The following is an 18,005-nucleotide window of genomic DNA, read 5'->3' as shown; positions in this document are numbered from 1 at the left end:
ACCAGAAAAGGTGTCACCGTAAAAAAGTTAAAAATAATTACAATAACCGAGACAAGTCGTCACTACTATTAGACAAATGTTAACTTATGCCCTCAAGGGCACATATTAAGGAACATATTATAGAAATATACGTACTAAAAGTGGTGAAGTCAACTTTTTAAAAGTTAAATTATCATGTTTTCCAATGCAAAGTTGCTCATTTTGAGTTCTTTAACATGTGCCCTTAGGGCACGAGTTAGCATGACCCTTTTAAATAATTATGATATACTGGCTAAAACGTTTCTGCTATTTATTATATCACCTTTACTTCAATTCTATAATGATATATTCAACTCTCATAAACTAAAATGCATGGCATAAGTGTACATTGACTAAAATTTCAGAAATAAGTCAAATACATATGATAAGTTGACATTGACTAAACTAACCTTGATTTACAAGACAATTTGTCATTTATAAAAAAATTGTTCCTGCTAAATGTTTAAACTTTCAAGAATATCATCACCTAACTTCAATTCTACAATGATGTTAAACACTTATAAACTAAAATACACAGGATAAGTTGTCACAAACTAAACTAACTTTGATATACGAAAACAATTGTTATTTATAAAAATTTGTTCATTTTATAATATCACTTTCACTTCGATTCTATAATGATATTAAACCCTCATAAACTAAAATGCACGGGGTTAGTGGGCATTGACTATAAATTTAGAAATGTATCAAGTACACTTGATAAGTTGTGATTGACCAAACTAACCTTGATTTACAAGACAAGTTGTCATTTATAAAAAAATTGTTCCTGCTAAAATGTTTAAACTATTTAAAATATTATCATCTCAATTCAATTATATAATGATATTGAACACTTATCAACTAAAATGCACAGGATAAGTGGCTATTGATTAAAATTTCGTAGATAACTAATATGCATAGGAGAGGTGAGCATTGACTAAAATTTTAGAAGTAACATTAAATGCACGAGTATAAACTATCACTAACTAAACTAACTTTGATACACAAAACTAGTTGTTATTTATAAAAAATTGTTCCTGCTAAAACGTTTATGCTATTTATTATATCACCTTACTTTATTTCTATAATGATATATTCAACTCTCATAAACTAAAATGCACAGGATAAGTGAGCATTGACTAAAATTTCATAAATAAGTCAATATGCGCGATAAGTTGACATTGACTAAGCTAACCTTGATTTACAAGACGAGTTGTCATTTATAAAAAAACAGTTCATGCTAAAATGTTTAAACTGTTTAGAATATCATCACCTCACTTCAATTCTACAAAGATGTTAAACACTTATAAACTAAAATACACGGGATAAGTTGTCACTGACTAAACTAACTTTGATACACGGAAACAATTGTTATTTATAAATATTTGTTCATTTTATAATATCGCCTTCACTTCGATTCTATAATGATATTGAACCCTCATAAACAAAAATGCACGGGGTTAGTGGGCATTGACTAAAATTTTAGAAATGTATCAAATACACGTGATAAGTTGTGATTGACTAAACTAGCCTTGATTTACAAGACAAGTTGTCATTTATAAAAGATTGTTCATGCAAAAACGTTTAAACTATTTAGAATATCATCACCTCAGTTCAATTCTACAATGATATTGAACACTTATCAACTAAAATGCACGGGATAAGTGGATATTGATTAAAATTTCGTAGATAACTAATATGAGTGGGAGAAGTGAGCATTGACTATAATTTTAGAAGTAACATGAATGCAGGAGTATAAACTATCATTAACTAAACTAACTTTGATACACAAAATAAATTGTTATTTATAAAATAAATTGTTCCTGCTAAAATGTTCCTGCTATTATTATATCACCTTACTTCAATTCTATAATGATATATTCAACCCTGATATATATTACAGAATTACTAATAATTAACTATTAAATTTCTTTAAAAAAACTTTTAAATTGTCTAAATATAAACTGTTCACAATTACATAATTGTGAGTTCAAACTGCTCAAAATTATCCCAAACTACTCTATACATTTTTTAAAATTTTGTTTTTTTATAAATATATTTTTATATACATTTTCTATATATTACAACATTAATAATAATTAACTTTTAAATGGTCTAAATTTAAACCATTGACAAATACATAATGTTAAAATCAAACTACACAAAATCATCCACGACCAACAGGTACCTGTGCGGATGCACATGTATGTTACTAGTTTCTACAAAATGTTACAAAAATCAGACCGGACACAATCGCTTCAACTATGTATTCGGTGTTTGACACTAACACATGCAGTTACCTTCAATTACTTCCAAATCCTCAAATTATTGGCAATGTCAATTATTTTTTTAAAGTGTAAAATGGAATATATTAACGAAACTAACAAAGTCCTTCCAACATAAGAGGTGCCAGAAAAAGACTTTAAGAGTTATTAGAAAGTCACAATACCAAAACGATAAACAACAATGAGAACAAGAAACAAGCTAAGAAACCGATGTCAAACAATGGAGAGGATTAAGCCACCAATAATGATAGTCGAAATCAAGGTGCTTGTGCTTCATAGATTATGTCACCAAGAAATGATTCATGTGAAAAATATGAGTAACGAGTAATCATTTTCTTCTCTGCATATATCAAAATTGCAAATACATCTTCGTTTTGTGTTTTGATTTGTAATTTATGCTCTAAATTGAATAGCGAAAAACACATTTGAAAACCAAAATGACTAACTAAAAACACATTTGAAAACTAAAGTGACTAACTAAAAACACATTTTAGGACCAAAATGAGTAACTAAAGAATGTGTATGTAATTTTCGATAAATTAAGAGACTAAAATGACAACACATCCAAAATGACGATTATTTGAAAAATATATAGATAAGTAATGAATCAAATAAAGGAACCTACTTGCTATGAAGCACAAACACTCCTTGGATTAGGGGTGTCTCGGCGTTGGACACATGTAGGTGTCCGACATCGAGGACACCTACACATATGATTACACTGAATTATTTGATTTTCTCAAATTATTTGCTGTGTCGACGTGTCGGTGTGTGTTTTCTATGTGCGATGTATGTATCTGTGTCCATGCTTCATAGCCTACTTGTGCTAAGATAATCCTAAATTCTAAAACGCACATTTTCAATTTCTACACAATATTCTAAAACTTAGAACAAACTCAACCAATGAATTGGATCAATAATCAAACCAATTGAACAAATTCTAGCGTACTTGTTTTAAGATGTTCTATATGATGTTTCAACGTAAGATATACAGAAAGCAGATGTTCCGTTTAATGTTCCAACATCATGAAAATAAACAAATAAAACGCAAGAAAATAAATGACAAGAAAATAAAAAGACATAGTGAGTTTGTTGACCCAGTTCGGTGACAAACACACCTACTCTGGCTGCTACCAAGCCAGGAAGGAAATCCACTAGTGTAGTCCTTATTCTAAAGTTCTCAACAAACTCCTCGTTTACAACTTAAGACCTAGGACCTACCCGTCTAAACTTCAACCTAGGAACTCCTAGATTTGAGATCCCATCTCACTATCCTACAATCAATCACAGCCCCTGTGTTATTATATTCAAACACAATATGGTGAAGTTACCTTCAAAACAAAATACAACCTTGCTTCAAAGCTTTGATGTAGCAGATGAGTTACAACTCAATAAACTGTCCTTAACATGTATCAAGATGATACAAGAAAGGCTCACAAATAACAAACAGTCCTAGACTTGCATCACAAGCGATACAAAAGAAGAACACACAAAGAAAACGACTCAAAACCCTAAAAACTATTCTTTTTAGAATGACGGCTTGAATGATCAATTTTAAAAGGCTACTAAATCTCATAAATGTTGTAATGGATGTAATTGCAAATTTATATCATAGCACGTTCTTTAAAAAAAGATCACAAATTAAGTTGCCACTACGAATTTCACATGTATTTGGTGGATTTTATGTCAACGAATTTAGTGAGGATCTCTAATTACATTTGTGCATGATGACATAAATGTTTGACATAATTAAGGAATTAAGTATGGACACTACATTGGAGGATAGGAATAGGATGATGAGAATGAAAAAAAAAACACGCAAATTCATTCAAACTTAACAAACATGCTAAATCAAACATTTATCTTTTTTAAACAAAAACTCACCACTAAATAGAGCAAGACACCAACAACAACTACAACTTCAATTTTACGCTAGGCCAAATCGAACATTTCTTTAGAAAACAAAAACTTAACACTAAATAGAGCAACACAACAAGACAAGTTCAATTTTAGGATAGGACAAATTGAACATTTATTTCGAAAATAAAAACTTAAAACTAAATAGAGCACACATCTTCTAACACTCTCTCCATAATGGCTAGGAGATCAAAACAACCCCTAGTACAATAATCACCACACAAAGCAACACGTAGTTCTTCTTTTCATCAGCTTTCGATGGAGTAAGCGGTAGAGACATTTCTTCGAAATACATCATGGATGTCTTGATTTGATGAATAGAAAGAGTTGGAGAAGATAAGTAATCGAATTTGGTGACATATATATTGTTTATGCTGACACGAGACACTATGTTATCAGTGATAGTTAGATACTGATCGGGCATCACAGTCTGAAGGACACTGTATCGGGGAAATGTGAAAAGATCACTAAAATTCTTCTTTACGGGAAAAACATGGTATGTAAGTAACTATTTATCTGTGATTATCTCGTTATTCATGGGAGGTAATAATAAAGTCATTGATAGATTTAATTTGGAAACAATATCAACCCATTTGTTGGTAGTGCTGTTTTCATTATTTTTAATCAACATGTCATAAAGTTGATTACCAATATATTCAATTGTTGGCGGTGCCGAAGCCGGAGCCGAAGCCGACTTGACATCAACAAGTGGATATGCACGTAAAATGCATATCAGGGCAAAAGAAGTCGTCATGATGATTTTAGAGTTGAGAGAGGGAGAAGAGAATGATTTTGGATTTGAGAAAGAGAGTGAGGATGAGTGTATGTGTTAAGTTAATATTTATTGATATTACAACTTACTTCTTCAAATATACCTTTGTAACTACTCCTTGCTTGGTCTTTGCTCCATGTGTAGTGTTATGTATGTACTATCTATCCCAACGACTACTCTCTAACTTGGTCTCGTCTCCAATGTATAAGTGATTAGCTGATTAAGTGATTAAATTATTAAGTGGTTAATTGATTTATTCTTAATTTATTTGTTTTTCAGAGTTGGTATGAGACATAATTTAGAAGCATAAGTTCTGCGAGAAAAGTGTTTTTACTTGGTCTCTCTCTTGTCTGTTATATTCTTGTCTGTTATACTTTCAGAATGTAAGTGTTTTTATTCCTTAAACATTTTATTTAATATTATTGATTTAATAAATTTCAAATGTTAAGTGTTTTAATGATTAAGTGATTGATTGTTTTATTGTTAAGTGATTAATTGTTAAGTGCTTATGTGTTTAAGTTATGAATTGTTTTATTGTTAAGTAATTAAGTGTTAAATGTTTATGTGTTTAAGTTATTAAGTGATACATTTTTTTTCCTGTTAAGTGATTAAATATTAAGTGTTTATTTGTTTAAGTGATTAACTGATTAATTGTTGTATTGTTAAGTAATTAAGTGTTAAATGTTAAATGTTTATGTGTTTAAATTGTTAAGTGATACAAACGGTTTCATAAGTGCGCATTTCTGTAAATAATAGTTGCAATATTAACCTGGTTACTCATGTGAAAATACTTAATTGCTGTTTTAACCAACCAAAATAGCTTGCAGCTTGATTAACTACTCCTCGAACCACCTATATATAATTAATTAGGGGTGTGTATATTCATAGTTCGTGCTTGATTTGAAAATCTAGTTTATTTAAGAGTTGTTTCATTGCAGAACATGATCAATGGAACGGCTCACATGGATGACACAATTCTTGTGGTTTCAGCACTTGACGGCTTATTGCATGAAACAAGAGAGCAAGTTCGAGTTGCTTGGCAAGTAAGTTTCTTGTTTACAAACAATAAATGTGTAACACCCCGTTTTCCCGACATAAAAATTTCATAATAAAAATCAGAGTTTCTCAACGTAAACGGAATGTCACATTCTTTTCTTAAAATCGTAAACGGAATAATTAAATAAATATTTATCCTTCAAAAATCCAACAACGTAATATTTAAAACTTCGCAGCGGAATAGTTTCAACATCTTAAATAGTCTTTGGCACAAGGGCCTCAACATAAAGTCTCATAAAATCTTAGTTCAACATTAATTCTTGAGAACTTCAAAAATAATACGTAAAGAACAGAAAGCAATAACAAAATTCCCATCCCGTTACGTATCAGAGCACCTAAGACACACACTTGTGAGGAGTCCACTCACGACAGCAACTAATCTTGGTTACCTGCAAGTTACCCATACGAAGAGCAACATTTTCAAGCAAAGGGGTGAGATTTCTCAAACAATAATATTAAGCATATAATTCATCAATTACATTTAACAACCTAGACATCATATAATTCAATAATTATATCTAACATCTTAAACTTCATTAACTAGCATCATTAATCTTCCTACATTAGTCATATACTTCATCTTATATCATCTTAATCATAGCATTATATATCATCTTAATCATAGACATAAACATCATCATACATCATCAAATAATAATCATAAACATCATCATACATCATCAAATAATAATCATAAACATCATAGCATTATCAAACATAGCATTATCATAACAACTTCATAATCAAATTCATGAGCAGCTTCATAATCAATCATCAACATCAACCTCATATTCAACTTATAAATCAATCTTAACAACTCGACATCTTAACCTCTTAACAACTCGACTCTACTATGCAACTTCAACTTCTTAAAATCATCTTTAATCATCTTGATATGCAATGCATGTGGTACCAATCAGAGCATCAAGCCCCCAACTTATATGAGCGTAAATAGGCTCTTGAGCAAAAGCTCCATCGTCGTGGTTGAGCAAAAGCCCCATCGTCGTGGTTGAGCAAAAGCTCCAGGGCATGAGCCCTCATCTTTAAATGAATATGCATGGACTCAACATCTTACGTCTTAGAACTTCATAAACATCTATGACATCTTAACACTTCTTAACATCATAACATCTTAAACATCGCATCAACATAAGCATCATAATTAACACATATAAATAAAAATATCACATCTTTATATACATCTTTAAATCAAATACCTTAAAATATCACATCAATATTCATCATCAATTAATTCATCATTATCCAAGAATTATATAATAAATAATAAATACTATTTATCACTATTATTATAAAATTAAGAGAAGTCCCATATTACTAATAGACATAATAAATCATATGATGTAAATTAATTAATGGCGTAAGATAAAAATGTCTTTTTAAAACTTTCATCATCTTATCATCAAATCCTCACTTTAAACCTTAATTCTCAATTCTCACAAATAATCCTATAACATGTTAGATGCAATCTAATGATCTACAGACTTAATATTAGTGAAAGATAGTCTCACCCTTACCTCAAAATGCTTTCCCAGCAAATCTCTCAAGACCCTCTTCCTAAATTTGATGCTACCGACGTACAATTCTTTCTCTCTTGGAGTCCCGCGAAAATAAGAACCTGAGAATGCTAGAGATTATGCTTGTAGCCTTTGGAATTATATTGTTTGGATTGTACCGGCGTGTGAATAAATATATATGGTATGGAAATATATAGACTAAATGAGAGGGGCGTGAGTTTGTTCACGTATATAGGCTGAGTTAGAACTGGCTGGTAACTCCCCTACACTCACGTCCTATACTTTTTTATAGGCAGAGGGATAGGTAGTGGCTTAATTAATTTTTCTGTTAGTGGTCCTCACTATCATGCTTTTCCTTCTTTTCGGTTTGCTGTTGGCCATTTGCAGAAAAACAACAAGTAGTGGTTCCTTTAGAAATTCTTAGACTTAGGCATGGTGATTTGGACATAGCTGCTAGGTGAGATTTAAAAATGAAAAGGCTGCTGCAATAGAGCTTATTATTCCACTAAACCAACCCCACTAACAGAACGTGGTGTGCTAGTGCATAAACATATTTTGACAACTAAAATCTCTAATGGTTATCAAGTCACGGCAAGTAAGCAATTAAAATAAATAAACTACTAATACTTCTTCCTTTCTCTTTCACGCCTCTTTCCTTCTTTTCCTCATCTTCTATTTCTTTTATACTATAATAATATAGTCCACTCACAATAGGGCTACTCACTTAACGGTAAAATAATATAACAACGGTCACTTGCCGGCTCACAACTAATTAGAAATATTACTACTCACTCAACTTAGTAAAATGTATAATTATCTAACATCGAATTCTAATAATCCTAACGAAAAAATACACACATAGACAATTAATCACATATGAGCACATATGACAATTATTCAAATAAATTATACAAAAGACACTAAACTCGATAAAATAAATAATTAATAAAATGGGGTGTTACAAAATGCAAGCTGCTTTTAGGTTAGCGTTACTTCCTTGGTTTAACACCAACTGTGAATTTTGTGCAGATTGGTAGTTCGTCACTGGTATGTTTCATCAACAAAGTTGATGCCATTGACAATGAGGATGTCTTGGATAAAATTGAAGCTGATCTTCGTGGTGAGTCAGAGAAATTATAAAATTTGCTTTTCTCAATAATAGATGGATTTTAAACGTGATTTTTTTGTCCATGCAGATCTTTTTAGGTTATACAAGTTCTGTGTTGATGACATCCCAATTATCCGAGGTTCAACATTGTCTGCGCTTCAAGGCACAAATGAGGAGATTGGTAAAACCGTTGTACTAAAATAGATGTTTGCGGTTGATCAATGTATTCGAAATACATCATGGATGTCTTGATTTGATGAATAGAAAGAGTTGGAGAAGATAAGTAATCGAATTTGGTGACATATATATTGTTTATGCTGACACGAGACACTGTGTTATCAGTGATAGTTAGATACTGATCCGGCATCACAGTCTGAAGGACAATGTATCAGGGAAATGTGAAATGATCACTAGAATTCATCTTTACGGAAAAAACATGGTATGTAAGTAACTATTTATATGTGATTATCTCGTTATTCATGGGAGGTAATAATAAAGTCATTGATAGATTTAATTTGGAAACAATATCAACCCATTTGTTGGTAGTGTTGTTTTCGTTAATTTTAATCAACATGTCATAAAGTTGATTACCAATATCTTCAATTGTTGGCGGTGCCGAAGCCGGAGCCGAAGCCGACTTGACATCAACAAGTGGATATGCAAGTAAAATGCATACCAGGGCAAAAGAAGTCGTCATGATGATTTTAGAGTTAAGAGAGGGAGAGAAGAATGATTTTGGATTTGAGAAAGAGAGTGAGGATGAGTGTATGTGTTAAGTTAATATTTATTGATATTACAACTTACTTCTTCAAATGTACCTTTGTAACTACTCCTTGCTTGGTCTTTGCTCCATGTGTAGTGTTATGTATGTACTATATATCCCAACGACTACTCTCTAACTTGGTCTCGCCTCCAAATGTATAAGTGATTAGCTGATTAAGTGATTAAATTATTAAGTGGTTAATTGATTTATTCTTAATTTATTTGTTTTTCAGAGTTGGTATGAGACATAATTTAGAAGCATAAGTTCTGCGAGAAAAATGTTTTTACTTGGTCTCTCTCTTGTCTGTTATATTCTTGTTGTTATACTTTCAGAATGTAAGTGTTTTTATTCCTTAAACATTTTATTTAATATTATTGATTTAATAAATTTCAAATGTTAAGTGTTTTAATGATTAAGTGATTAATTGTTTTATTGTTAAGTGATTAATTGTTAAGTGTTTATGTGTTTAAGTTATGAATTGTTTTATTGTTAAGTAATTAAGTGTTAAATGTTTATGTGTTTAAGTTATTAAGTGATACATTTTTTTCCTGTTAAGTGATTAAATATTAAGTGTTTATTTGTTTAGGTGATTAACTGATTAATTGTTGTATTGTTAAGTAATTAAGTGTTAAATGTTAAATGTTTATGTGTTTAAATTGTTAAGTGATACATTTTTTATTGTTAAGTGCTTATGTGTTTAAATGATTAATTGTTTTATTGTTAAGAAATTAAGTGTTGAATGGAGAATCACACTGTCTTTGTTCACACTAACAACCAACACAGATGTTACGTCATCATTGGGGTCGGAAGAGATGTTAATGTCACAGTGATTCTAATCATAAAGTTCATCTTCTTGTTGAATCTTCACTCAACGCTCTTTTGATTCAAACAATTGCTATATCTTCTTTTGAGTTTGTGATGCTACTAGTTTGATATTATTTCTTGTCTTTTTTTATGAAAAGACTTAAGTGCAAACATCGGTAGATCACCATTAATAAAACTTAGTGTTTATTCCATAAAGTTTGTTATCATTAAAACATTCATCAAAAATATTTTTATTTCAACAATATTTTATTGGTTTCAAATTGATTTTATGTACTTGTATATGAATTGAATTGATCTTTCTAAGACGTGCTTACCATTAAGCACATGAATGTTTTTAAAAAGGTATTGAAAATGATTGAATGTGGTAAATGAGATTGATTGAAAAAAACAATTTTCAACAAACAAACAATAATGTTAAAATGCACCAAATGTTTTTCAAAAATGCAAAACAAAACGCAACGGTACTTACCGCTGGCGCATGGGTAGTTAACTGCTGTCGGTTTATTCAACGGTAGTAAACTACTGCTGGGGGTAGTTGAGTAATTTCCATGTGTTTTTAGGCAAAATTTGATGTTAGAAAAACAATTTTCATTCAAAATTGCTCACTTAACAGAAAAATCGGTCGAAAGCTGTGACGTAATCGAGTTTTACACAAAAAAAATCGATTAAGAGTTAAGACCTGAATGTAAGAGGAATTGATGTGTTTGTTGAGCAACTTTTTTCAATTTATTTTTTCTTAAAGTAAAGCATAAAGATATTTTGTTTGTCTTGACTCTCCGATTATCATAAAAAGAGATCTTGGAAATTTTGAATTCAATGATAGATAATAAAGTCTAATGAATAATTTTTCTAATCAAACTTAGAATTTAAATCCTTCTGACCAATTTGATCTTCATTGAAACTCAAAATGGCTGATGAGCTGAAAGTTTATTAATAAATACTCCAGTAATTTGAATCCTCCAGACCAATTAGAATCCTCTTTATTGTTTGTGTCAAAGTATTTGGAATTAGTAATTTTATTATGGACTACATTGACAAACGAAAAATTGTAAACACATCCTTAATAGATTTTTTGTTAATAATTTTATAAACTAAATTGACCAATAAAAAAATATTTGACGATTGATTGACTACCTAAAAACATATTCCAGAACCAAAATGATTAATAAAAGAGGTTAAAGATGTGTCAACTCATTGGTTGAAGTTTTAATTTATAACTTCAAGGGACATAGTTCAAATCTTATCTAAGACCGTTGTAATTTGACTATTAATGGCACTATTATTAATAAAAAAATTTATCCTTTCCCATTTTGAAAAAAAAAATTAATAAAAGAGAAACTTGTGAACGTATTTCCAATTTTGATATTTTTAAAAACTATATAAAAAATGCCTCATACATTCAAGATCAAAATAGTTGATTAATCATTTAACACTGACATTTCGTTCACCTATTTTAAAACGCACACATGGATATTTAAGATAGGTTCTCTTCTTAACCTAAAGTTTTTGTACATAATTAACTTGATTGTTGAAGTCTTTGTACATACTGCTCGTGGGATAGATGCTCTTTCACCTAGTTTCAAACATTCCTTTTTGTATCATGTTGTTCTTCGGTCTAGTACCCATACTTGTGCAATAGCCAATAGCAAAACTTATGTTTGCTGGTGAGTGATCTGAGTGCAATAGCCAATAGCCAATAGTCAATGTATTGTTGTATCTCAATTTTCTATTCTAATTTTTAAAAAAAATCTGGATCTAAATATTCAAGTATGCACAAGGCTTTAGAATATTTTTATCAGCATGATTATCTAGATGGAGCTGTTACAAAGAAACATACTTTAAAGTAGTCAAATTTGTATATGATAAAATGTAACATCATCCAAACCTACACACTAAGAGATCGTTGCATCACAGAAACATTTAAGCCGTAAGATAAGGTCATGGTGGAGAGTTCATTTTCTACATCCAATTGATAAATTCCACTACTTGAACAACAAAGGAATAATGGATCTCCATATATGTATTGGGAAGGATATCTTTATAATGATTGCATTCATCATTAATTATTGAGGTGCTTCATGTCACTTTTTGTTAGAAAATTAGATTGAAAATAAAATTAAGTGTGTATTTGGTTTCACAGTAGACAATGCTAAAAAAGTTCTAAAAACACAAAATCCATTTAACACGTCGATTGAAATTGATTTTGCCATAAAATTGATAGCATTTTACTTAAAATATACTTTTACACTTAAATTTATTGTTATTTCCACTTTTACGTAAAAAAAATCAACATAATCCAATTTGCGGTCAATTTACTTTTAACTAAAATATAATTAACTTTTCCTCAAAAAAAAAAAAAAACTAAAATATAATTAACTTCACAATTTTTTAATCAATTAACTTTACAAAGTCAATTCATTTAAAATCAGATTTCGGCCCCACATAGCCTAATACAAACTAAAGGTAGACAATTTTTTATTTTAAATTAAATAAATAATAGACATACACTTAGTAATTACTCTCTGTTTTATTTTAATTGTTTTTTTAAGGTTGTCTAAAATTTTTAAGAAAATGATTAGTTGAGTTGATATAAGAAAATTAGTGTCACTTACTAAAATACTCTTATTAATTATAGTTAAGTTAAATAAAATTCAATAAATAAAAGTACATTATTGAAAATAATAATAAATATTGTATTGATATTCTAAAACCACAATTATTTTAAGACAGAATAAAGCTAAAGTGACAATTAAAATGAGACAGACCGAGTATCATACAAACCACCAAACATCAATATTGCAGAAAATCCAATGTGATCTCAATTGTGTATGCGTTGCATTCACATGTCTTTTTTTTTAATCCATGCACATAACTTTGAGGCTAAAATTTGAGTCTTTTAGTTTATAATGTGAATTTATAAGATGTTATATTACTGTCATGTTGTTCTATAGACATACTAAATGTAAACATGCTCAACAAGGACATTTATATATCTCTGTCCTATACCTAATATCCATCCATAAGCTTATAAGTGAGTTGCACTCAAAGTAGTGCATTCAAGATTGATTATACTCCCAAACTAGTCTGAAATAACTTTACTAGCAATTAAATTTTAATTGCATCAATATAGAAATTGAAAGAGATGGCTATGACTTTGTTGGATTATGTAACCCTAAAAATGGAATTAGTAATGTAAGAAGTTGGAAAATTTGATATATTAGTTATATAAGATATAAGATAGGTAGGTACACCTTTCTTGTGTATGTATATATGTATCTAAAAGTAATTCCTTGGAACATTAGAAAAGCTAGTTTTCATTGTCATAAAAAAAGAAGTTGGTTTTCACATTTCAGTATTGTACAGTTGACAGGTAGTTATAACCTCCTAAAACAGAACCCTTTTTCCAAATATAGGTGAATGCATCAAATCAGAACATCTAAACCAATCAAAGGAAAATGAAACTTTATATTTAGGAAAAATGTATCCTGTCCTATTAGTTTTTTAATTTTTTTTAATTAGTAATTATAAAATATTAACCTTTTTGGGTTCAGTAATTCTGCTGGTTTGAGTTAAGGGATAAAAAGTTGAGGGTCCTTGATTCATACCCGGACAAAGGAGTAATAAATAATTACTAACATTCATTAAAAAAAAAATTCACTTATTTTTTTATTTTTATTGTTGTTATTCTAATCTATTCAGTTTTTCGTTAGGATGAGAAGATTTGAGTCTCTTTCAATTTAACCAGAGGTTCTAAGTTTGAATTTTGTCTATGGAATACAACAACATTAAATTTTTTGAGAGATGACTTTTCTGCCAATTGTGGTTCTATTCGACGTAGAGATTAATGTTTGAAGTTGCACGCATAGGATACATCGTAAAAAAACTAATTAGTTTTTATTCTTGTTCAATGTTTAGATTATTTTATGAAAACTTTTAAGGTGGAATTAAGGAAGTTGGTATTTTCTACCGGTTGGTCATGCCAATGTTCATTTAAAGTACAAGAAATTATCCTCTTATAACCGATAGTATTTAGTTGATCAACCAGCATTTTCAAGGGAATTAGCTTTACCATATAAGCATTAGATTGACCTGAAATTAGAGTTTGTTAATTGGTTGGAATGAAAGAGAAGTATGATTAATTAAGAGGAAGGGTTTTGCTATCAATTTGGTAGTTATGTTTGTTGATGAGTTAGTTTCCTTGTTAGGAGAGAATATCACAAAAAAAAAACTATATAGGTACATATTTTTAGATTATGCAAGTACAAGAGAATTGAAGTTCTGGTACTACCAAAACTAATTTCCATCAGGCAGTAGTAGTAAAATTGCTATCATTCACAAGAAAAGTAGGTAAAATAGGTGAACATTCAATTATGTACTCACTTTCATGTCTATGTCTATCTCTAGATTATGTGCTTCATTTGAAATATATAAATTTGGATTGCCTGCTTTCATGTATCTATGTTGTTGCGAATATGGATAGTTTGATCTTAATCGAACTGTCCATATTAAAATTTTACATTTTAGATTCATTTTATATAATCGGATTATGGACCAACCGATCAAGATCAAATGGATGAATCTATCTGAATGCATGAAAACATGTTTAACTTTTTTCTAAGAAAAAAAATTAGAGAAGAGAGAACTATTATTAATTAAAGTGATATACATGATCATTTTACAACTATTTGTGAGGGATTTGAATTTTGTTACACTAAGTTGACACCTCATGGACATTATTAGTGGTGGAGCCCCTCATGGGTTGGGGGTGGCCCGTGGTTAAAAATTATAGTTATATTTTACGACATTTTAAATAATTTTGTGGTGGTTTTAGTTCTCGGCAGTTCCAAAACTCCGCAAAACGGCTTGTGAGAATTTTTCATGCTTATATTTGGTTAGTTAGCGGAGGTTTGCAGAAATTTTAATTTACAAGGGTTTCAAATATCATTTATATTGTCTGTCAACTAAAAAAAATTCCCAATTAATAGTTGTAAAATATGTAATTCATTTCTTTAATGTACCTTCCTGAGCTTTTTAGTCAAACTCCACCGTTCTAACTTTGTGCTTAATGTTTATTACAACTTAAATTTTGTGTTTATATATAGATCATAGTTTATTTTAGTGGCCCATCTGGGATTTTTTTTTTTTTTGGCTCCGCTGCTAGACATTATACATGTTTATCTTGGCTAAGTTTAATGGAAAATATTTAACATTCAATTAATCCTACATCATACCTGTCCTCCAATATAATATAATTCCACCAACTAAATAATTTTCCCCTACAAGTTTCTTGTATGTCGGATACTAAATATGAGTACCTCTCATAACTGAGATTCGACCATTGATTCGTCATGTTGCGTAAGTCGTATTATGTTTCTTACATACTGCTACAGTGCTACAAGATTTGATATTTCAATTCTCTTTATTGAGACCATGTAGTACACCATCCGGTCACTAATATAAGCAAAAATCTACATTTTAGGTTCATTCATTTAATGATGTATGTGGTCTATAATAAAGACTATGTGAATCATTAGATGAATGAATCTAAAATGTAGATTTTTGCTTATAATTGTGACCGGAGGGTGTATTTAGTAAACAAAGAACCCATTAATTATTTCTTGTGATGTCTGTCTTTGTGTCATCAATGAGGAAGGTGAGGAGATTTTGTTCACAGTTGAAGAAAACGGCAGAGTTAGCAATGACACTTACCAATATTTGAGATAGATAGATAGATAGATGGTGGTTGAAAGTTTTCGCTCGCTTTTTAAACAAGTAATAAATGTGCAATTAGGGAAACAAGGTTAGGCCAACAATGATTTTGCCCTCATTAAATATAACAGAATTAATGTTTTCTTTACTAACATAGCATTAGATATGACCAAAAAACATTTTATAATTAATGATAATTATAGTTCATGAAGTATGAGCTCTATGATGATAATTTGACTTTGTAACTTCAATGAAAGAATTTTAAATCTAGTTTTATAATGGTGACTAAAATCTACTATTAATCATAATTTTTTCCTCCTCAATTTTTAAAAAAATTAATTATTTTAATTTCATCATATCTTATAAGTAGAATTCATATCTCTACTGTTCCGGTCATTGATGCAAGCATATCAATGTTTTTTCAATGACAAATAATGTTATTTTTTTAGGGGATCGTGTTAATTATTATAGTAGTATTTTTTTCTTCTGTCCTAATTAAACGACGACTCTTTAACTCTCTACCTCTTTTAACCCATTAAACTCAACCAAATGAGTTAGTCATCTTTTAATCCCTAGACTTTAATCTTTATCTAAATTGCTGGATAGAGATTATATGTCTCACATCCTGACTTTAATAAATGAGAATTCAAAATCTTAATCTTTCAATCTTGATACAACAATCTTATAAAAAAAAAATCTCGATATAACCGTGTAAATCACTGACCATTTAGACGGTACCAATCTATTTTCATTATGGTACTACTACTATATCTCAAATTATTGCACACTTCCAAACATGTTTCTTCGTCACATTATTTACTAATCTTTTTTATTTTGTTGTGAAGTTTAGTAAATTAATTTTTGTTTGGGTTATAAAGAATTTAATTGTAAAACTCACACAACGAAAAACACTAAGAAATTAAAAATTACAGTTTAAACTTGCACCCTAACATGTCAATTATCCTTGAATGTAATTACTATGTAGGCCTTAAATGTACTATAAGGACACAAAAAAGACAAAACTTTGCATTAATGTTTTTTTTATTTTTTTTTAAGGACGGTCCATGCATGTATTGTTATTTTCCTTTGACTCGGTATTACGTAGTTTATGTTGCTCGCGAATTATTACATGCCATGCGATTAATTTGAATTTAAAATTGTTCTGTTTGTATTGTGTGTCAATTTGTGATTGAAGAACAATAAAAACCCCACATAAGAAATTGCACTGAAGTCAAACTGTACATAATACAAACGGAAAATATTATGATGGGGTTTCTTATGTGTGTCAAATTGTACACAATAATCCATTTAAAAAAAAAAATATACCCCTATTTGGGGTGGTGAGGATTGTGATTAGACTTATCTTCCCTTGGTGGATAATAGTAGAGATATCCTCTCTTTGTGGCAAAACTCTAATTCCAGCCTTATTTTTTTCATTTCTAGGGGATTGGTTTGTGGGGGTTTGTTTGGTAAATTTTGAAGTTGGTAGAGGAGCTTGCGAACCTTTGATGTGTGGGGTGAGGTGGGAATGTTGACATTGGAGGAGGTGAAAATTAAAAAGATTAAGTTTGCAGAGTTGCGAAGGCTATTAAAATGTAAAGATATACTATACTAACGTATCAACCGTCAAGGTTGAAATGGTTGAAAGATGATGATATGAATTCCAATATTTTTCTTAAATGTGTGAAAGTAAGGGCTACAAGGATTTCTTTAAAAGCTTTAAAAGTGTAAGGTCCTGAGTGGATTCTCCAACCGAGTTTAGGTGTAAGGTTGATCTGCTTGGGTGTAAGGTTGATCATCAAAGTCTCCATCACTCTAGAAAGGAAACAAATCATACCCCACTCTCCTTCCCCTACCATATTCGTCTCCTTCCTCCTCCATCTTCTTGTACCGCAAGTTTAGTATTATGTGTTTAATTAATTAGCCTTAGGTGTTTAGCAATTTTGTGTAATAAGTTTCGATTTTATTGTAAGTGTGCTATGAAAGTATTTATATATTAATAACATAAGAATTTGTA

At 30.1% G+C, this 18,005-nt stretch overlaps 1 long non-coding RNA gene across 1 annotated transcript; it reads right to left on the bottom strand.

Annotated features, from left to right (window-relative positions):
- Window positions 1–6,179: 6,179 nt before the first annotated feature.
- On the bottom strand, window positions 6,180–7,847 carry LOC146917416 (uncharacterized). The gene is made up of 2 exons (XR_015015612.1): window positions 7,584–7,847; window positions 6,180–6,437 (listed from the first exon to the last, which is right to left on the bottom strand). It is a non-coding gene; the product is annotated as an uncharacterized LOC146917416 (long non-coding RNA).
- Between the last annotated feature and the right edge of the window lie 10,158 nt (window positions 7,848–18,005).

Source organism: Medicago sativa, chromosome 6 (assembly GCF_051527215.1).
Source record: "Medicago sativa cultivar Bolivia chromosome 6, Bolivia_mono, whole genome shotgun sequence".
In the NCBI taxonomy this organism is placed as follows: domain Eukaryota; kingdom Viridiplantae; phylum Streptophyta; class Magnoliopsida; order Fabales; family Fabaceae; genus Medicago; species Medicago sativa.
Note: the sequence above shows the minus strand (reverse complement) of the source record. Positions and strands in the feature narration are given on the sequence as shown.